At 36.9% G+C, this 23,273-nt stretch overlaps 1 long non-coding RNA gene across 1 annotated transcript; it reads right to left on the bottom strand.

Annotated features, from left to right (window-relative positions):
- Window positions 1–14,860: 14,860 nt before the first annotated feature.
- LOC128635879 (uncharacterized) lies at window positions 14,861–18,277 on the bottom strand. Its single transcript, XR_008398607.1, has 2 exons — window positions 18,144–18,277; window positions 14,861–15,024 (listed from the first exon to the last, which is right to left on the bottom strand). It is a non-coding gene; the product is annotated as an uncharacterized LOC128635879 (long non-coding RNA).
- Between the last annotated feature and the right edge of the window lie 4,996 nt (window positions 18,278–23,273).

Raw genomic sequence — 23,273 nt, 5'->3', positions numbered from 1 at the left:
CTCACTAACATCGCCGACACCTAACTTAAAGTATTAAACCCTAATCTGCCGACCGGACCTCACCGCTACTATAATAAATGTATTAACCCCTAAAGCTAAGTCTAACCCTAACCCTAAAACCCCCCTAAGTTAAATATAATTTAAATCTAACGAAATAAATTATTTCTTATTAAATAAATTAATCCTATTTAAAGCTAAATACTTACCTGTAAAATAAACCCAAATATAGCTACAATATAACGAATAATTATATTGTAGCTATTTTAGGATTTATATTTATTTTACCGGCAACTTTGTATTTATTTTAACTAGGTACAATAGCTATTAAATAGTTATTAACTATTTAATAGCTACCTAGTTAAAATAATTACAAAATTACCTGTAAAATAAATCTTAACCTAAGTTACAATTAAACCTAACACTACACTATCAATAAATTAATTAAATAAACTACCTACAATTACATACAATTAAATCAACTAAACTAAATTACAAAAACAAACACTAAATTACAAAAAAAAAAAAAAAATTACAAAAAATAAAAAAAGATTACAAGAATTTTAAACTAATTACACCTACTCTAAGCCCCCTAAAAAAATAACAAAGCCCCCCAAAATAAAAAAATGCCCTACCCTAATCTAAAATAAAAAGTTAACAGCTCTATTACCTTACCAGCCCTTAAAAGGGCCTTTTGCGGGGCATGCCCCAAAGAAATCAGCTCTTTTGCCTGAAAAAAAAAAACATACAATACCCCCCCAACATTACAACCCACCACCTACATACCCCTAATCTAATCCACCCAAACCCCCCTTAAAAAACCTAACACTAAGCCCCTGAAGATCTCCCTACCTTGTATTCACCCAGCCGGGTATCACCGATCCGTCCAGAAGAGGGTCCGAAGTCTTCATTAAATCTGGCAAGAAGAGGTCCTACAGAGGGTCCGAAGTCTTCATCCAGGTGGCAAGAAGAGGTCCTCCAGAGGGTCCAAAGTCTTCATCCAGGCGGCATCTTCTATCTTCTTCCATCCGGAGCGGAGCGGGTCCATATTGAAGCAGCCGACGCGGAGCCATCCTTCCTCACCGACGGACTAACAACGAATGAAGGTTCCTTTAAATGACGTCATCCAAGATGGCGTCCTTCGAATTCCGATTGGCTGATAGGATTCTAACAGCCAATCGGAATTAAGGTATGAAAAATCTGATTGGCTGATTGAATCAGCCAATCAGATTCAAGTTCAATCCGATTGGCTGATTGGATCAGCCAATCAGATTGAGCTTGCCTTCTATTGGCTGTTCCAATCATTAACTCACACTGCAATTGCCTAATAGATTAGAAATTCTCTACTCTATAAAAAGGAGAGGGGGAGATTTCTCATAGACTCTTTTTCTTTCTATATCAGAGAAAAGGGTAACTGCTTCATTGGTTTATACTGTGGAGGACGGAGCACTTCCTAAAATCCTATCACCTGAATTGTTGATAATCACGTATACCTGAGTTTTTGCTAAAACTACAAACACTCCAGCCTCACTTTATACCCCTTTTTGTTTTCTTTTCCTCCCTCAACAAGTTCAACACTATAATCTGAACACTCACATCTATAAATAGAATAAACGTAAATATCTATCCTATAGTATATCTTAATAGTTACTATAAGGATAGCTTAAACACTGACTAATTCATAACCTTCTTGCCCGCTGCCACAAAGCAGCATTTGTTAAACTAAAGTATTTGCCTCTTTTTTTTCTGCGTGCCCCATTATATATCTTGTTCACTTCTCCTACACCATCACATCCTCACTTCTTTCCACTTTCCCGGATTATCTTTATCTGGGATTATCAAAATCACCAGTATTCCTTTTGCTCACATAACACCACTTTCTTTTCTACCTCACTTGTAAGCGTTTTGCTAAACGCTCTCCCCCCCACTATCACAAACAGACACGTGGCACATGGATAAATTTCTTTCTAATTCATCTAAGACACCTTCTCCAAATATGGCAGCTAGGCACAGGGACAGGAAACCTAAGAGCACTCAAGAATCTGTCACTGAGACGCAACCAGCCCTATCTCACATGGTAGTTATGCCTGAACCTACTAACATACAGAGCCTGGTTACTAGTATCTCAGATGCTCTTGCACCCAAATTTGACGCTCTCAGGACAGAAATTAAACAAGATATTTCCTCATTAACTCAAGAGTTTAGACAATTCTCTAATAGACTGCAGGAAGTAGAACAGAGGGTGTCAGACCTGGAAGATCTAACAACAGTGTATAGCTCTAAATTTGAGACTTCGAGTAGTAACATTCAAAAAATCTATGATAGGCTGGAGGATTTAGAAAATCGCTCCAGAAGAAAAAACATTCGAATAATAGGCCTACCAGAGGATAAGCAATATGAAAACCTGTGTTTTTTCATATCAGACATACTTACTAAGGCTCTAAAAATCCCTCCAACTTACCACCCGATTCTAGTGGAAAGAGCGCACAGAATAGGTACCCCCCGCTCAGACAACAAGAATAGTAATCGTCCTAGACCTGTTATTGCAAGATTACTTAATTATCAGGATAAGAATATGTTACTGCAATACTTTCTTAAATATCAGCCAATCCTGATAGACAATGCCAGGATTCTAATTTTTCAAGACTTCTTGGCTGATACAGCCTCTAAGAGAAGAGAGCTGGCTCCGATTTGCACTAAGTTTATACAAAATGGATACCGAGCTACTTTAATTTACCCCTCCAAACTTAGAGTTGTAGTGAATGATACAACACACTTATTTGAGGATGGTCAATTGGCTGAGAATTTCTTTAAGACATTGAACCCATAATCTCACTAGGAGATGGTTTTTTCATACAGAGAAGATGGGTGGTCTTATGGCCGGGGATGGCTTGTCTGGTGTTTTTTTGTTGTTGTTGTTTTATTTCTGTTTTTGGTTTTTCCTTTTTTTTTTTCTCTCTCTCTCTCCTCCCCCCCTCACGTAAATGGTATAAAAGGTAGATAAACTAAAAAAAGTATCTTGGAATGTGGGGGGCATCTCGTCTCCTATTAAACGGAAGGCAATTCTTGCCCACCTACGCAAAGCCCAAGCAGATATTGGTTTCATACAAGAAACCCATTTAAACTTAGAGGAATCCCTAAAATTAAAAGCACTATGGGTTGAGGAAGTTTTCGCAGCACCAAGTGTTGGGAAAAAGAGGGGCGTGGCCATATTAATAGGGAAAAGGTCTCAAGTGGAGATTTTGCACTCTGGGGCTGACTCTGGGGGGAGGTATGTCCTGGTGAAGCTGAGGGCTGCTCAGGGGACCTACACACTCTGCAATATATATGGACCAAATACTTCCGACCCGGAGTTTTGGAACCTTATCCAGTCCAAACTCTTACTAGTTAGTGAAGGCTACTTGATCTTAGGAGATTTTAACATGGCACCACAATGCCCTCTAGACAGACTTAGAAGAAATGTTAAACAGTTAAAACAGAAAAAAGATAGTCTAGATTCCAAAATGTTCAATAAAATTAAGCAAAACCTGGCACTACGTGATATATGGAGAATTCAGAATCCTGATATTCAGGATTACACTTGCCTCTCCAAAGCCCACAAAACACTCTCCAGGATCAATCTATTTCTAACTGACGAACGTCTATCTATAACAAGGGTAAAAGCAGGAATAATGCCGATTCTCTTATCCGATCACGGACCTATTTTTCTTGAACTCCACCTTGGTCAGTCAAAGCCTAAACTGTCGCGATTTTTTTTCCCTTATCACTTAACCACAGATCTAAAATTTAAAGAATGGCTTAGGAACAAGTTTAACGATTACGTTAATTTCAATAGCGACTATATAGAGCGCCCGGGTATATTCTGGGAGACTGCAAAAGCAGTGCTCAGAGGAGAAATTATTGCTTATATTGTCATTTTAACTAAGAAGATGAAGTACTACAAGAGTCTCTTTTGGACAAGTGGAAACTAAGGATAGGAAATATAGCTATCCCAGTTCTTAAAACTAGCCTAGAAAAGACCAAAAAAACTACCTTATCCTCACAGTTGAGAGAATCACAAGTTTGTATGATACACCAAGACTATCTCACTCCCAAACGTATCTCACGCTGGAACACATTGATTGATAATCAGTGTGTTAAATGCTCAATACCTGCCCCAGATTTCTACCACTATTTTTATGATTGTCCTCATATTAAGAACTTCTGGGGCAAGTTACAACATTGGTTACTAATAACCTTTAACCTTAAACTTACTATTGGATTGGAGATGATCTGCTTCTTAAATTGGGACACTAGTTTCAATAGGATATGCCCTATTTTACCCCTGATTTTCGTAATAGCCAGAAATTGTGTGCTGTTCCTATGGATAGAGAGGAAAGCTCCCATGGTAAAGCATCTTATTCACAAATTGTGGCTACAGCTACTTATTGAACAATATGACGCTCAAGTGGATACAATAAAACGCTCAACGTCATTTCTTAAAAAATGGGAATGCTACATAAAATCGCTAAATGTATCAAAACAAAAACAGATTTTATCTCCCTTCTTACAAACAGAATATATGTTAAATACGCGTCTGAGAGGTGAATGGTCTTTGGTGTATAGAGACTAATATATAAACATGGTCCCCGTACGGACTGGATGGGTGGGGGGAAGGGGTGGAGGAGAAGATCCCTGAGTGTTTTAGTCTTCTGTGTATGTTTTTTTTCTTTTTTTTTTTCTGTATTATACAATATCGTTGGATATGATAGTTCACTGTAATAAAAACATTATGTTTCTAGAAACAACTAGGGGGTCTGGGGGGGAGGGATATGGTCTAAGAAAAAGGGAACTAAAATAAAACTGTCTTTCACTCTGAATGTAACGATACCCATGAGATTGGGATATTATGTATCTTTAAGTTTTGTTCAATAAAAAGAAATTAAAAAAAAAAAAAAAAAGACGAAGTCAAGAGAAAGGGAAATGAGTAATCTACTGATTAATTCTTACAACCACTTTCTACTTGAAAAAACTCCCCTAAATTGGGCAAAATACATTTGTGCCAAAAGAGCTAGAGAAACTTTTATAATGACCCAAGAAATGCATAAAGAACTCAGATTTCAAGCCAAATTATATAGATTCGGCAATAAATCTGGAAAAATGCTAGCCAAATTGTTTAAAAATGAGGGAAAAAAAACAACTATAGAAAAACTCCAACATAATGGGAAACAGCTACTGAAGCCTGAGGAAATCTCTGCTCTATTCTTAGAATATTTCCAAGATCTATATACGTGTAAAGGTTATGACACAGTGAAAGCTTCTGAGTTTTGGAGCAGAATTACACATCCAATAGCTTCGACTGAAGAAATTGCTAGCCTTAATTCCCTTATTTCAAAGGAAGAGATAGAGAAAGTAATTCTCAAACTCTCCCCTAACAAAGAAGCAGGTCCGGACGGATTACCGAACAAGCTCTATAAGATTCTATCAGCAGAAATAGCACCCTATTTGGGTAACCTCCACAATGAGATTTACGTCAGCGGTAAATCGGTGTCATCCTCCTTTTCTTCATCATTTACAACTCTGATCTTAAAAGGAGGGAAAGAGCCTATGCAAAAAGAGTCATATAGACCAATTGCTTTACTAAACTCAGATTACAAAATTATGTCCACTATTTTAGCAACTAGATTACAGACTATCTTAGCGAAAATAATACATGCTGACCAAGCTGGTTTCCTTAACAAGCGTAACTCTGCGGCCAAAATCTTCTTGTCACACTGGATCATATTCAGAACTTGCCTCCTTCTGTGGCGGAGAGAGAGGGCCTCCCGGACCTGGCTATTTTGTCAGTCGATGCAGAAAAGACGTTTTGACTCTGTAGTCTTTAACCATATAATAACATCTTTAACAAAATTTGGGATCATAGGCAACTTTCCCAACTATATAGAAAACTTACATAACCAGTCCTATACGAGACTGATAATAAATTATATTATCTCCTCTCCGATTGCAATAGACAGGGGCATGCGTCGGGGTTGCCCTCTCTCTCCGCTTCTTTTTGATATAGCTATTGAACCCTTGGTAATTATGATAAGGGAATCCCTTGATGGTATAAAAATTCAAAACTATGAGATAAAAATCGGATTATATGCTGACGATCTATTAATATATCTGTCCAATACAAAGCTAAATATACCAAAACTTCTCAGAATAACTGATCACTTTGGCTCCTTCTCGGGATACAAGGTGAATAAGTTAAAATCCGAAATACTTTGGCTCAGGAGAAATAATAGCTCTACCTTAAACATCCCTTTCAGGGTGGTCACAGAATCTTTTAAGTATTTAGGGATTTATATACCGTTTAATTTAGGAGATCTATACAAATTTAATATATCTCCTATGTTAACCTACATCAAGGAGAAACTCAAAAGCTTGCAGAATCTACCGCTATCAATCTCTGGTCGATCAGAATTATTTAAAATGGTTCTTCTCCCAAAGCTCCTTTATGTTCCAGAATGTTCCATTAATCTTATTAGAAAAAGATGTTCGCTCTATTAACACTTCAGACAATTTCTATGGCAAGGGAAAAGATCTAAGATATCTCTTACCAAACTTGCTGCACTAAGGGAATTTGGAGGTTTAGCATTGCCAAATATTAGATTCTACAACCTTAGCTTCTTAGCTCGCATAGTAACTGATTGGATCTTCACCAAGAACTATATTCTAAACAATGAGCTGGAATTAAACGTTTGTGAGCCATACCTTCCATTAGCTCTGATTCACTCCTTACCAAAGGAGCTACCAGCAGATATTAAAGGACTTAAAACTATATTTAATTCCCTTAAGGCATGGTGGAAATCAACTAAGTCTCTTTCAATAACTAGCACCGTCTCGAAATATCTCCCTTTGATAGGGAATCCGCGATTCCAAGCAGGTATAAACTCAGCGGTTTTCAATAGATGGCACAATAACGGCCTTGATAGGTTATTCTACTTAATAGACAAAGACAGAAAATGTGTCAAGACTTTCGAGGAACTGAAAATTGAATTTAATCTTCTTAATAAAGATATCTTTGCATACCTGCAAATAAGACATTATGCTGTCAAATTAATCAAAGAGGTAGGCTGGTGCTGGGCGCTAGGCAAGCTGAAAAATTGGTTAATTTTAACTAAAAATGGATGTATGTCTATTGCCCTGTGTTATCACATACTTGCCGCTAGTAAATGTGCCCCTATTCTGGATAATATGGCCTCGGTTTGGAACTTCCTAATCCCCCAGAGCAGTATTGAGTTGAAAACTCTTCAATTATCAATAAATAAAGTAGCAATGTCTACGCTATCGGCTACCTGGCGAGAGGCACACCTTAGGCTTCTTCATAGGACATATTTCACCCCAGAGAAAGGTCTCAGAGTTCACAACCAGGAATTTAATAAATGTCTTAAGTGCTCCTACCCTGCGGCAGACCTGACTCATATGTTCTGGCATTGTCCAAAAATAAGAAGTTTCTGGAATAAACTAGAATTCTGGCTTAAAACTACATTGAAAATTGAGACACTCTCTCTATCACTGTACCAAATTATACTGTGCCTAAAGACGGAAGGCAGTTATCAGACTAATGAAAAACTAGTAAATCTCTCTATTTTAGCTACTAGATACTTGATCTGCAAGAAATAGAAAATGAGAGCATTGCCGACTATCTCCGAAGTTAGGAATTATTTGAAAAAACCATGTGTAATGGAACAAAAAGAGACAAACATCAATAATGAATCTGATATAAGGAACTTCTTTAATAAATGGGCAGCATTCATAAAAACATTCCATGATAGAGAAATTGACTCATTTTCCCATTTAAAAATTCAGAAATAGTTCTTCTTGGCATTTGGTAGGTGAGTAGCGGGGCAGAGAATAACTAGTCCTTTTTCTTTGTTTCTTCTTGTATCTTTTTTTTTTGTTGTTGTTGTTGTGGTTTGCGGTTGTGATTGTTGTCAAGAGAGGGAGTAAATCGGGACAATAGGGTGAACGGGGAAATAAAGAGAAAAATCCAATAGTAGATATATAAAGATAATTGGATCTCACCATTCTTTGTTATTAAGGCACTATGCTGATATAAGCTTTTTTTGGTCTCGTACCATAATCTGTATTAAAGTCTCGTTGACTTCAGCCTGACTTGTTATATATGACAATGTATATTACTAACTTATACAAATGTGTGATGATACAGACACAATTTATCAGTTTGTTTTCCTGGTTTTCCTTTTTTTTCCCCATAGCTGTTGTTTTTTGTTTGTTTTTGTTATGTTATATTTTTAAATTTCTTTGATTATTGTATATCAGAATGTTTTGTTTGTTATGATGTTTAAGAAAATAGATCTAAAAACCCCAGCAGAGTATACAATTCATTTTTGACGTTATACATTGGCACAACTTTGTGAAATATTGACAATACTGATAATTTTCTACTGCCCTTGGTTTATGTTATTTTAAGAGATATTGGGCCCTGCGTGGCGCAAGATATGGATTTTGATTTCGCTGTATATAATGCTGGTTGTAAATAAAAGCTGGAAAAAAAATTGTATGCTCTAAATCCCTAAAGAATATTTTAGGGATTCATGTCCCTTTAAGATAAACTTTTAGTAATTGCGTATTGTGCTATGCTTGAAGTGTTACAATAAATCGGATACTGTGAATCGTAAATGCACTTGTCTTTTGTACATTATAGATGGTGACGTTGGAGGCTATGAACACTACTGTGGCCTGAAGAAAGCTGCTCCCTAGTCATATTGGGATTGAATATTTGTGCTGAATTGAAGTTACTGTTTATTACATGGAATATTATTTTATTATCTTTATTTTATCAATACTTTTTTATACCTAAAGATTTTTGGTATTTATAAGGGTTATTTGAATAACAACTCTGGTAGAGCGCTGTTTTTTTTATTTTTAGATGTGTTTCATACTACTGATAGATACATTTGTATTGTTATCCTTTATTTGTTGTTTTAAGTTACAGTGACATTTTTATTTTGTACATGTATCATACTTCTTGTCATCTATAGGGTCCTGTATTTTATTGGCTCCTAGATTTTGAACAAATGTTTTGAGCCCTGTATTAGAAGCAGCGTGAAAAGAGTGCACTAAAATTGGATGCTCTGAGCCATCAAACTTTAATTTGTACTTACATGTGCCTTAAATAAATATGAAAGGCTAGCTGGCAAAGCGTTCCCTAACACCCCACACTTCTTTTTTTTTTTAAATCTTTATTTATAAAGAAAGACAAGACGTTTAACAACCTGACAATTTACAATATAAAATACAGTACAAGAGCAATGTTGGAAAAAATACAATGCAAAAATACAGGACTATCTAAAAGTGTCACAGCAGAGTCACCTAGTAAGAAGATTAGTACATAGCCTGTACTAGATATGAAGTAACAGGATGTGAACCCAGCTTCAAATATATCTATCTCATTGCTTCCCATTCTTCCCTTTTGTTTCTTTTAATTTTTTATTTTTTAAAAAACGATTGAACCTGCGTGCGTCAGACAATAGAAACAAACCAGAGCAAGATAAACCAGACATATTGAAACAGACCAAAACCAAACCAAACGGTTAAAAAAAAAAAAAAAAGGGGAAGGTCCACCCTCTCCCCGCTCCGATCCCCTCTCTACGCCCACTGCCCAATCTCCAGGGAAATGACCCGCCAGGATATTTATAGAATTCAGATTCCCTGAATGGTTTAATATTTTTTTTTTTGGTAAACTGGGGCAAGGATCTTACAAACGTTTCCATTTTCTAAAGAAGGCGGGCAAGTGAAGATCTTGAGGGTAGGGTATGTTGAACTGCTCTGTTGTAAATTGATTGACTAAAGCTGCTTTAAATTGTACTATTGTAGGTGCTTAACGTGCCTTCCATAGTTTAAGGAGGAGATTATGTCCAGTTAGTATAATTGTATTTATAAGGCTATAGTTTGTTTATTCCTTGAAATCTCACCAGAAAAAATATCTCAATAGGAATTAGCTCATGTTCCAGTTTTAAGACTGCGCTCATCCAATATGAGATCTTTTTCCAGTATTGGAAAATTTTTGGGCAACCCCACAAACAATTAAATAAATCTGCATCCAATATCAAGCATCTGGAGCAAGGAACCCTTGCATTGTACCATTTAGATAGCATTCCTGGGGTAAGATACCTCTGAAGCCCAATTTTTATCTGAGATTCTCTCCATGTTGTTGGAACCCAACTCTGTTGAGTAATTTTAAAGCTCCCAACAATGGTTTGCTCATCTATATCTGAGAATTGGGTAACCCATTTGGCAACCTTGTTGCCAACCTGCAGACTAGAGGCTCTCTGAATTGCAAGTAAATATAGTGAAGAAATTGCAAACATCCCAGAAGCATAGATAGAAATCCTGGACTGTAATTCACCCATGGACCAATTATTCCCATAGTTCTTGAGCAACTCCTGGAGAAAATGCCTAACTTGAAGGTAGGCATAGAATTCATGTGCACCTAGGTTGAATTTATTTGCAATTTCTGCATAGGTTAGTGGATGCCTTTCTGCTCCCAGGAATGGACTCATGGTTTTTAAACCTTTTAGCTCCCAGTCTTTAAATATCTGGTTTGAGAGTCCAGGGCTGGAGTTAGGGTTGCCACATATGGGTAGATATTGCGAAACATAAGGTGAGCAATCCACCTCTGTACACAGCCTCTGTCCATGCAACTATGATATTCTTAAAGGTGGACAAACATAATATATTTGAAGGAAGTGAAGTCAATGGACAATGAAGTAAAGCCTTCAGCTGGAAAGGGGCCACTAGCCACGTTTCCCAAACAGAAGAAGAAATTTGATCTTTACCAGTTAACCAGTCCAGCGCAAATCTAGCTATGGACACTACATTGTAAATCTGAATATTAGGGAGTGCAAGTCCAGCTGCCAATTTAGAGTTCATAAGGCGATGGGAGGCAATCCGAAGCTTGTCTCCTTTCCACAAAAATTTAGAGCAAGCTCTGTTATATATATAGCAATATCCTTTTTGTGTAAAAACAAAGGAATATTTTGAAAAATGTACATAAGTTTAGGAAAGATAATTGATTTAATCAATGTTACACGAGCAGATAAAGAAATGGGCAGCAGGGTCCATTCCTCCAATTTTTTACTACATAGCTTAAATTATGGTTTCGACTTATACCACTCTTCCGGGTTTCTAGATAATCGAAGACCTAAATAAGTAATCTGAGAGACTTCCAAGAAGTGTTGCTTAATATCATGTGAAGGCTTCTTATAGAGCCACATTAGTTCCGATTTCAAGGTGTTAACCTCGATTCCGGAAATCTCGCCAAACTCATGAATAATATCCTGGAGAATTAGCAACGTGACCTTAAGATTAGATAAGAATAACAGATCATCCACATATAAAAGCAGGACCAGTTTCTCGCCTGCCAGTGAGATACCTTCCAGCTCTTGGCGTAATCGTATGGCCAGGGGCTCCAAACTAATGTTGAATAGCAAGGGGCGAGAGTGGGCATCCCTGTCTAGTCCCTCTATACAGAACGAATCGTTGGGAGGTCACATTATTGATAATGACTGCAGATGTAGGGGCGCTATAAATTAACCGAATATAGTTGTTAAAAAAACCCCCAGAAAGTCCTAATTTATCTAGGGTAAAGAACAAATGAACCCAGCTGACCCGATCAAAGGCCTTCTCTGCGTCGACCGTTATGGCCTTATCTAGGATCTCATGAGAACTGGAGGACTTATATCTGTTCCAAAAAGACTCAATGAGCACTAGTAGTTTCCTCGTGTTTCTCACAGGGTTCCAACCTGACATAAATCCAGATTGGTTCTCATGAATTAGGTCACCAATATAAGGTTTCAGTTGAGAAGCTACAATGGCTGTTAATAATTTGTAGTCTGTGTTAAGGAGTGAAATGGGTCTAAAAGAACTTGGCAGCTCAGGGTCCTTACCCTTTTTTAAGATTAGCATGATATTTGCTGCTGCGAAAGAAGGTGAACACCTAATATTATCTGAAAAGTAGAAATTAAATAGCCTGGTCAATGTAGGAGTCACCTGGATTTGTAGCATTCTGTAGAATTCAATAGGGAATGACCGGCCGCTTTATTGGGTTTAGCGTTCTTAATTGCTAGTATAATCTCCTCTTCAGTAATGGGGGCATTAATAGACTCCCTGGCTTCCAACGACAATCTTGGTGTCTTGAGCTTCTCCCAGAATTCTCTTTCCTTTACTAAATTGGGAGGGTCTGGTTTGTACAAATCTTGAAAAACACTCGTTCAATATCGGGATGACTCATTGCACCTTGTTTAATGGCCGAAATTGCCTGCCTTAGGGAGGATTTAGCTATTCTGGCTAAGAATTTGGCCGATCTACCTGCGAATCCACCGTATAGAGCTTTTGTTCTAAGCTCTTCTTGGGCACTATTCTGCTTAATATGCATATCACAGAGTGCTTTTGCCCTTGCATATGCATCCCAACATCCTTTGCTAGGGTTAAGTACGCTCTATAAGAATTTTTCACTTGATTGGCAAGCTGTCTAGCAACCTGACTACATTTCTTCTTCCAGTGTGACATACGATTTAATTTCCCCACGTAGAACGGCCTTAGAGGCCTCCCAAAACACTTCAACTTTATCCAAATAATTTCCTTTGTTTTAATATAATCTGCCCATTTTGAACGTAGCCAGTTTTTGAAGCTAGCATTGTTACTTAAAAATCTGGGGAAATAAGTATAATTATTACCCGAGTTCCTGACACCAGATCTACAGCTCAGCGAGATGGCGGCGTGATCGGATATTACTATATCCTCAATTTTCGTCACCCAATTCCATTTAACCCCTTAATGACAACTGACGTACCAGGTACGTCCTGCAAAAACTGTCAGTTAGTGACAATGGACGTACCTGTTACGTCAGTTGTCTTAAGAGAGTGCTGGAAGCGATCGCAGTCACTTCCAGCAGCTCTCAGGATATTGCAGTGATGCAAAAGCATCCGATGCAGAGAGCCACTCTGTGGCCCTCTCTGCACCGGTAGCGATGGTGCCGTTCGTTGGTGGGAGCTTACAAGGGAGGCGGGTGGGCGGCCCATCGCTACCCGGCATCCAGTTCCTTCAAGTGCATTGTGTATGCCGGATGCTAGGAGCGTACGGAGGGGGGGCCTGCGTGTGCATGCAGCAACCACTGACACCAATGATTACTATTAAGAGGGGGGGCATAAAAAGTTTTAAAAAAAATTAAGGATCTGGTAGGGTTAGGGGGATGGGGGTATTGGAAGGGGCAGCTACACTACAGAAAAAGCTCTAATTAAACACTCCCCCCCCCCACACAAAAAACCCCTTTATTTTTTAGGGAAAAGTGGGTACTGACAGACAGCTGCCAGTACCCAAGATATTGGCAAATAGATTAGGTGGGGAGGGTTATAGAGCTTTTTTTTTTGGGGGGGGGGGGGAGATCAGGGAGGTTGGGGGCTAAGGCAGGGGTCCATCACATCTGATTAAAAAAAAAAAAAAAAAAAAAAAATCAAAAAAACACACTTTTATTTTAGTACTGGCAGACTTTCTGCCAGTACTTAAGATGGCGGGGACAATTGTGGGGTGGGGGATGGAAGAGAGCTGTTTGGGAGGGATCAGGTGGGAGGCTAATCTCTACACTAAAGCCAATATTAACCCTATAAACTCTCTACAAGCTTCCTAATTAACCCCTTCACTGCTGGGCATAATACATGTGTGGTGCACAGCGGCATTTAGTGGCCTTCTAATTCCCAAAAAGCAATGCCAAAGCCATATATGTTTGTACAGAAATAGCAAAGGGGATCCCAGAGAAGCATTTACAACAATTTGTGCAAAATTGCACAAACCGTTTGTAAATAATTTCAGTGAGAAACCTAAAGTTTGTGGAAAAGCGAATGATTTTTTTTTTTTTTTTATTTGCTCGCATTTGGCAGTGAAATGGTGGCATGAAATATACCAAAATGGGCATAAATCAATACTTTGGGTTGTCTTCTAAAAAAAAAAAAAAAAAAAATATATATATACATGTCAAAGGATATTCAGAGATTCCGGCCAGATATCAGTGTTCCAATGTAACTAGTGCTATTTTTGAAAAAATAAAGTGGTTTGGAAATAGCGAAGTGCCAATGTAAACATTGGGTATTTCTAAACTCAGGACAAAATTTAGAAACTATTTAGCATGATTGTTTTTGGTGGTTGTAGATGTGCAACAGATTTTGGGGGTCAAAGTTAGAAAAAGTGTGTTTTTTCCATTTTCTCCTCATATTTTATAGTAACTTCTAAGATATGATGAAAATAATGGTATATTTAGAAAGTCCATTTAATGGTGAGAAAAATGGTATATAATGTGTGGGTACAGTAAATGAGTAAGAGGACAATTACAGCTAAACACTAACACTGCAGAAATGTAAAAATAGCCCTTGTCCTTAAGGGTAAGAAAATTGGAAAATGGTCTGGTCATTAAGGGGTTAAGCAGAGAATCTGAGATGAGAAAGTAATTGATCCTAGAAAATGCTTGCTGAGCAACACCCCACTTTTTATAGGACTATTTTGATTTGCAGAGGACCATATATCTATGTCTGTGATCTGGCTCCTCCATACCCTGCTCCATCAAACATCCCATATAGCTCTGTCCACTATACCAAAGTCCTTCCCTAACATGTTGCGACTCGCCCCTGGATCTCTGGGAATCTCTCTCTGTGACCAGCCTTCCCATCCCGGATAGCTGCTGTATTGTGAGGTGTGCTAGCATAAAAACACAGGAATTCCTGATAGGGCTAACTTGTGAATAGCCAACAGGACTACTTAGCCATAGGTAATGTGTGTATCAGGGTAGCTTGTGGGATAAAAATAATTCTACTAAAATATTTTAAATAATCTTTATTCATTTTTAGTTTGCTTCTCATATCCCAGCATGCAGTTCAGTTATAACATGATTCTTGATTGCATCTGAGTAAAAAAAAACATTTGTAGACACCAAAATAAGACTTTTGATGACATTCATTTTCCATGTAATTGTTTCCAGTAAGCATCCTTTGAAAGAAAGAGAGACACATTAGAAAATAAAAATAATGAGAAAATATATCACAGTACTGCAAAATATATATCTCTGTACATTTCTAGCATTCTGTTGAGTTGCCCTAGGCAACTGTATTGTATGCCTAATTATAATGCTATGTAATGTCCTTTAAATTAAATAAAAAGATTAAACAGTGTTATGCTACATTTTGAAATGCTGTGTTTTAATTTGTAAGGGGCCAAAAAGCTGCTGATTATATTATTTCAGGGCACAAGAAAAAACACCCCAGAGCGCTACAGGTAATACACCCAATTTAAAGAATAACAAAAATATACTCATGAATTATGTTAGTTATCTCTTAAATTAGTGCATTCAGATATTAGTTTTGTTAAAATGATACAAATATTTACTTTTTCTAAAGTGAAACCAGAGAGTTTCTTTAACCCAGACCACTGAACACCAGTGACCCCACTCCCCTTCTGCCATGGCTTCAGCACCAAACATGAATCTGCTCAAATTCAGTCCTAAACCTCCCAGAAGGTATCTATAGCGTTGCAAGGTATTTACATCATACTTTGATTAGCGTGTTCAGAAATAACCAGGCTATTTATTTGTGTGAGTATATTTTACCATTATTCTTGAGCTCTGTATTTTTGTTTCAGGGTATCACATTGATTTGCAGCCAGAGATGGCTCCAGCAATTCAGTTCTCTTTTTTTGGGGTGGTTGGTAAGCTCATGCCATAAAATAACAGGGGGCATGTGGGTGGAGTAACAGGTGTTCTGTGGGTGTGGTTATTATGCACTAGTGCAAATTCACAGGTGTTCTGTGGGAATAGGTGGGTAGTCCAACAATCTGACTAGGGGGTTCAGGCCAGGGGAATATGAGGAGAGACAGCAGCTGGGAGGGGAATTTTTCAGTGCAGTCTAAAAGATTGCAACTGTTTTCTGCTTGTTTCATATAAATGAAGACAGTGTTTATTTAAGAGACATGAAACATTTTTTTCCCCTTTACAATTCAGATAAAAACACATTTCTAACAACTTTCCAATATATTTCTACTATCAAATTCACTTACTTCTCTTGGTATCCTTTGTTGAACAAACAATGCACTGCTGGGGAGCTAACTGAACGAATGACAAGAGGTATATATGTGCAGCCATCAATAAGAAGCTAGCTCCCAGTGCTGCACTGCTGTTTCTAACCCTACCTAGGTATACCTTTCAACAAAAGATACTAAGAGAACAAAGATAGCAGAAGTAAACTGGGAAGTTGTTTAAGTGAATTCTCTGTCTGAACCATAAACTGTCCCTTTAACCCTTGCAAATGGTTTGTCTCCAATGTAATATCCGTTTTATATTCCTATATATCATATACCTCAAAATACAATATTGTTATTACTGAAACACAAAATGAGGCATTTTACACAGCTGCTCACACTGAAGCCCTACCCTAGGTTATATTTCAGTAAGAAAACTACACATTGGGGTATATTTATTAATGTGCGAGCAGATATGATACAATGTAGCGTATCATATCCGCCGCACATCGATAAATGCCGACAGCATATGCTCTCGTCATTTTTCATCGCAGCAGCTCTTGTGAACTGCTGGTGCAATACCGCCCCTTGCAGATTTGCGGCCAATCGGCCACTAGCAGGGGGTGTCAATCAACCCGATCGGGTTGATTTCTGTCTGCGGCCTCAGAGCAGCCGGACAAGTTATGGAGCAGCGGTCTTTAGTATATATCATGATGTATAAAATATAATACAAAAAGTCAGTGTGAAAAAAAAGCATTTGTTTTTAAATTAAAAAGATTGTAAAGAAGTGTTTTAAAACTCTATAATGAAAAGGGGTTATTCACTCAGAAAGAAGGACCTTTATTTATATAAATTTGATCTGCACGTAGGGCCGTCCTGGTTATAAGAAATTTGCCCTGGAAAATGTAAAGACCAGCCCTATTTTCTGTTGAGTCAGTAGAATGCGCATGCCCTATTTTTCTCAAGCAATTACCGAGATAATCCTTTCCTTAATATAAAAAAGCTGCACTTAAAACATAAATACATTTAAAGGTATAGTTACACTCATAAGATAATTATCTTATAAAGATTAAAAAAATAATCTATGTGAAATATATGGTTTGACAAAAAAGGCATATATATATATATACATACATATGTATATATTATGTATTTACACATACACTAGAATAACAAAATCAATAAATATACAACGTAAACCACTTAGTCTGATTTGCACATGAGTAGTAGATATTTTCCTTCCCACTGCATCATTTGACGGCCATCATGGGTGATTATCATCATTTAGGGAACCTTATAAAAGCCCTGGTTTACCAGGGACTGCCAAGCTGTGCCAGATCCAACAGTTCCTGATTAGCACTTCTCCTACTGTCTCTGGACATAATTTGATGCCATCCCAAGGTTTTACATCTCCACCACCCCCATATGTCCCTGACTCAGCCCAGTGGGGGTTCTGCTGAGGGACAGAGGTTGCAAAAGAACTCTGATCTTCTATATTGCACTATTAGACTGAAAAGTAGGGTAACAATTACCCCTTCATGCCACTGTCCTTTTAGTGACCCCCCTAATACCATGCCCCCCCCCCCCCACAATTACAGAGGTCCCCCTTAGAACTATTGCAACACCACAAACTCCACCCTCATATGGTTTCTGGTAACCACCACTAACTCAGCCACTAGCCTCCCCATCCAAGATATACTCCAGAAAACGTGGAGAGCTGTGTGCGCGACTATTAACCCCTCCAGGGCAGGGAAAGAGTCCTGAACAATCAGAATAAAGTTCTGACGTAAACATTAAGAGGAAACAGAACATATCACATCATTTCAATGCTGGGATTGGATCCTGGGGGACTGCCTATGATTCTAGGCACATCCCCCAGTTGGATGTTTCCTTTTATGAAAGGACGCTAAAAAGTTAGGGCGTTCCATGCCGTCCTAAGAGGCGTTAAAGCTCAGTACTGGCATGGAATGTCCTAAGGGCGTGAAGAGGTTAAACAAAAGGCTCTTTATGTCAAAGTTCTGATATTATTGGATTGCACAATCTATACAATATCCCCAATTCTAGGCATTTTAAATGTTAGTTTATTGGATACTCACAGCAGCTATACGGTCTCCATAAGCCTCCAGAACTTCCTCATAATTACATTGTTCCACATAACATTCTTCATGTAAAGAGCGTTTTCTTTCAATTTTTCCCAAAAACTGTGATGCCGTAGACTTCTCCATAGATGCTGAAATTAGATATACAATACTTTTACTAATACTAAAATTAAAATGACAAAAGCATGGAGGGTAAATCCCATACTTGGATGCATGATTAAAGGGACACTGAACCCAATTTTTCTCTTGGGCGATTCAGATAGAACATGACATTTTAAGCAATTTTCTAATTTACTCCTATTATCAAATTCTCTTGGTATCTTTATTTGAAATGCAAGAATGTAAGTTTAGATGCCGGTCCATTTTTGGGGAACAACCTGGGTTGTTCTTGCTTATTGGTGGATTAATTTAACCAACCAATAAACAAGTGCTGGCCAGAGCATTGAACCAAATAGCTTAGATGACTTATTTTTCAAATAAAGATAGCAAGAGAACAAAAAAAAAAAAAAGAGTAAATTAGAACACTGCATGCTCTGAATCACAAAAGAAATTTGGGTTCAGTGTCCCTTTAATCATAGAATATTCTATTAAACAACAGATACATAAATTACATCATGACAATCTCAGTTGCTTCTAATCTTAAGAATACAAATTCTCAACAAATCAAAAATACATGAAACCCAACAACTTTCTAATTTACTTCTATTATTACATTTTCTTTGTTCAAAAGTAGGAATTTAAGGGACAGTTCACCCAAAATGTTCTCTCATTTAAATTGTTCCCAATGATCCATTTTACCTGCTGGAGTGTACTAAATTGTTTACACATAGCTCCTTTACCCCTATTTTGCCTTTGAAATAGCAGATTTAGCTTGTGGTTTCCCAAACCTATACTGAAAGTTTTGATACTGGTCTCAGCTATCGAATAGCCTAAGTAAACACAGCCTGCAGAAGAAATGACACTCCTAGTGGGGTGCAGGATAGGCAAGTAATAAAATGGTAGCTTTCCATTGTTCTCTCTACGTATTGAGCTTTAGTTTTCCATACAGATATATTATAAGGAAGCAAGTTTGTACACAAAGTTATAACATAATGAGATCTCATTTTACCTGCATGCTAAACCCATTGTAACATACTAAACTGAATGAATTAGCACTGTCTAACTGTGAAAAAGTTTCTAAATGCTCTGAGCTAAGAGGTGGTTTTCAACTGTTTAGAAATCAGTTTGAGACTACCTAGGTTTGGCTTTCCAAAAATACCACCAAGGGAACAAAGCAAATTTGATGATAAAAGTAAATTGGAAAGTGGTTTAAAAATTGTATCCCCTATCTGAATCATGAAAGTTTAATTTTGACTAGACTGTCCCTTTAACAGTGAGTATGTTACATTGCAACATTTGGAGAATTAACCACCAGCTGCAGTGTATAAAATGTATGAGAAATTGCATTTTCAGGTTTATTTGTGTATATGAAGTAGCTGGTTTTGTGCTTTTAAACCACAGCCTATTACAATGGGTTGAGCATGCAGGTAAAATGAGATCTCATTATGTTATCACTTTGTGTACACACACTTGCTTCCTTATCTTATATCTGTCAGGAAAACTAAAGCTCAATACATAGAGAGAACAATGGGAAATTACCATTACTCAACTATCCTGCACCCCACTAGGAGTGCAATTTATTCTGCAGGCTGTGTTTACTTAAGCTATTCAATAGCTATCAAAACTTTCAGTATAGGTTTGGGAAACCACAAGCTAAATCAGCTATTTCAAAGGCCAAAATAGGGGTAAAGGAGCCATGTGTAAACAATTTAGTACACTCCAGCAGGTAAAATGGATCATTGGGAACAATTTAAATGGGAGAACATTTTAGGGTGAACTGTCCCTTTAAGCACATAGTAAAAGAAGATTTTGTGCTTCGGCATTTAGGACTTTGTATAATCAGGCCCCAGTAACCCACTAATTCACCTGGACTTCCCAACTCTCACCAGCAACCCTGCACTCATCCATGATTCTGCCAACGTTCTAGTATACTCCCCCAATTTATTGTTTACTAAAACTCCCACTGATCTGTGCATATTTCCTTCTTAAAGGGGCAGTGGACTGTAAATTTGTTTTCTGCCTACTATGTAGTAAATTACATGTTATACCAGCTGCGTTAAATGTATTGGTACTTGATCCTTAATGTTTATTTTTGCGATTGAAATAGCCATTTTTGCTCATTGAAACTACCACCTTAAATGAGCATTTAAATACCTATATCTATTGCATTTATGCCTATAAAAAGAGAAAGATATGATAAGGAGGTCTGCTCTTCCTGAAGACAATCCCCATTTCAATGGGCATTTGCTTTAAAACAATGGGTTGGGATTTCAAATGCCAAGATTAACTTAAAGGAACAAGTTCTTATACACTTAGTCGGCAGCTGGTGTAACAAATAATGGGGAACACAGTAAGGGGAAAATATGTTACAGTATAGTGTAAAGCCCTTTTGTTTATTTTTCTTACTAACTCAAACGAAAGCCGATTCCATTAACCAATCATCTTTCTGCAAATTTCTTCTAATCCTCCAACACTTTCTTCTGCAGCTTTAAAAAGGTCTCAATATACTTAAATATTTTAATCATCTCTCTCTGTCTATCCCATCTCTTTCTCTCTCCTGAGTCATGGCTCCCCTCTCAGTTACACAAATACTGTAAGTTTTTTTTTCCTTTTCATACCAAGTACTATTTTATTATCATTGGTTTAGAGACTTTCTAGTGTATTAATGTTGTCCTGATGATTTGATCTTCAGAACTGTGATCTATAAAAGTGTAATAAGTCCCTCAAATCTCCCGCTAATGCCTCTTCAGCCAATCATCTCACTGGCCTTCTGTGCTACTTTATTGTTTACCCACTTTCATATTGTCTGAAATAATAATTTCTAAGTGTGTGTTGTACGTCCTTACTGTCATTGGCCTTAAGCATTGGGTTTTGTGTATACTAAATGCATAATATCTACCTTATAGTTTTACCCATTTATGTACTGTATCTATCTAATCTGGAGTATCTCTATGTATTTATTAATCTAGTAAAACTATAAGTTATGCACTTAGTATATGTATGGGGTTTGCTTTGACATGTTACTATGACAGGGAGAGGTCAAAATTAAATATAAATTGATTTTAAAATTTTAAATGGTTAAGAAAAGAAAAATGCAAATACATTTATCTAATGAATAAGATTTAAAGGGACAGTAAAGTCAAAACTAAATGTTCATGATTCAAACAGATTATGCAATTTTAAATAACTTCTAGTATCCATTTTGCCAAGTTCTCTTGGTATCTTTTGTTAAAAAGTAATCTTAGGTGCGCTCAAGAGCGTGTAGATTTTTTAGCCATCTGGCAGCAGTGTTTGCAGCTATGTTTATAGCAATGTTATACATAGTTGCAGAGACTGCCATTTGTGGCTAAAGAAATGTGCCCACTACTAAACTATCAGCTCCTAATTTGATAATAGTAAATAAAAGTAAGTTGGAAAGTTGTTTTTAATTTACATTCTGTTTGAATCATGAATGTTTTGACTTTACTGTCCCTTTAAATCTTTTTCGGGAGATAAATTGTGTTTGTAATCTTTGCAGAAGCAGTCTTTTAACCCGTCGGCTTTATTTTATAGTAAATAAACATCTTTTAAAAAACATTTCTATGAGAGTCAGATATTTAACTCACCTCTCCCTGTATTGGAACAAAGAATCACCAGAATGCAGATTCCCAGAACAAACAGCAGTTTCTTCTCCATGTTGTTATTTTCCAAATTCTTCTTCTTTTCTGTTGTAGTCAGAATTTATTCTACAAAGAGAAAACCTAAATATTACACAATGTTGTCTACCTGTAAATGCAAATTATCCATACCTCATATTGTTTTATTAAAGGGACATTCTACACTAAAATTGTTATCTTTAAAACTATAGATAACAGCTTTACTACCAATTCCTCAGCTTTGTACAACCAGCCACTATAGGCAGCCTCTTAATCACATGCTTTTATTTTCAGAATAGGAGACTGCTAGTTCATGTGGGTCATATAGATAACATTGTGTTCACGCCCACAGAGTTACTTAAGATTTAGCACAACACAGTACTAAATGCAAGTCAATAGATAATAAATCAAGTCATGTGATCAGGGGGCTTTCAGAAGATGCTTAGATACAAGTTAATCACAGAGGTAAAAAGTATATAGATATTCACATTGTTATAAAGCACAGCATATTTATCAGACTATACATACTCATCCTATTTATACAGAGCTTTGTACCTATCAGGGTATAGTATATATATATATATATATATATATATATATATATATATATATATATATATACATATATACATATATATACACACACACTTATGCAAAAACACACCAAAAAAAAAATAAAAAAAATAAACACAAAACCAGACACTCCTAGCAATGAAAAAGAGGGATATAGCTTTTACCCCCCAATAATACAGCCTCCTTTACATTAGTAACAGCAATCACCACAAGTAACGTCTCCCCCAGTGTTTGATGGAACATAGAACACAAATGTTAAAGGAACAGTGTAGTCAAAATTAAACTTATGATTCAGATAGAGCATGACATTTTAAACACTCCTATTATCAATTTTTCTTGGTATCTTTATTTGAAAAAGCAAAATTGTAAGCATAGGAACCAGCCCATTTTGGTTCAGAACCTGGGTAGCGCTTGCTGATTGGTGGCTACATTTAAACACTAATCAGCAAGAGCAACCAGGTGCTAAACCAAAAACGGGCAGGCTCCTTACATTTTTGCTTTTTCAAAATAAAGATACCAAGAGAATGAATAAATATTGATAATAGAAGTAAATTAGAAAGTTGCTTAAAATTGCCTGCTCTCTCTGAGACATGAGAGTTGAATTTTGACTAAACTATCCCTTTAAGTCAAAATAATAAAAAAAAATGACCCAAAAAAAGAATAGGTCAGTGATTTCTAAATAAATCCTTCTAGGGAAAGAAACATCAATATTATTGTAAACAATCTGTGGGAATAAATAATAAATTATTACAAGTTATTAGACAAAGAAATATACCAGTATAGTTACCACTCTGATGAAGCTGAAGATTTAGGGAGCTCA

This window comes from Bombina bombina, chromosome 7 (genome assembly GCF_027579735.1).
Source record: "Bombina bombina isolate aBomBom1 chromosome 7, aBomBom1.pri, whole genome shotgun sequence".
NCBI lineage: Eukaryota > Metazoa > Chordata > Amphibia > Anura > Bombinatoridae > Bombina > Bombina bombina.
Note: the sequence above shows the minus strand (reverse complement) of the source record. Positions and strands in the feature narration are given on the sequence as shown.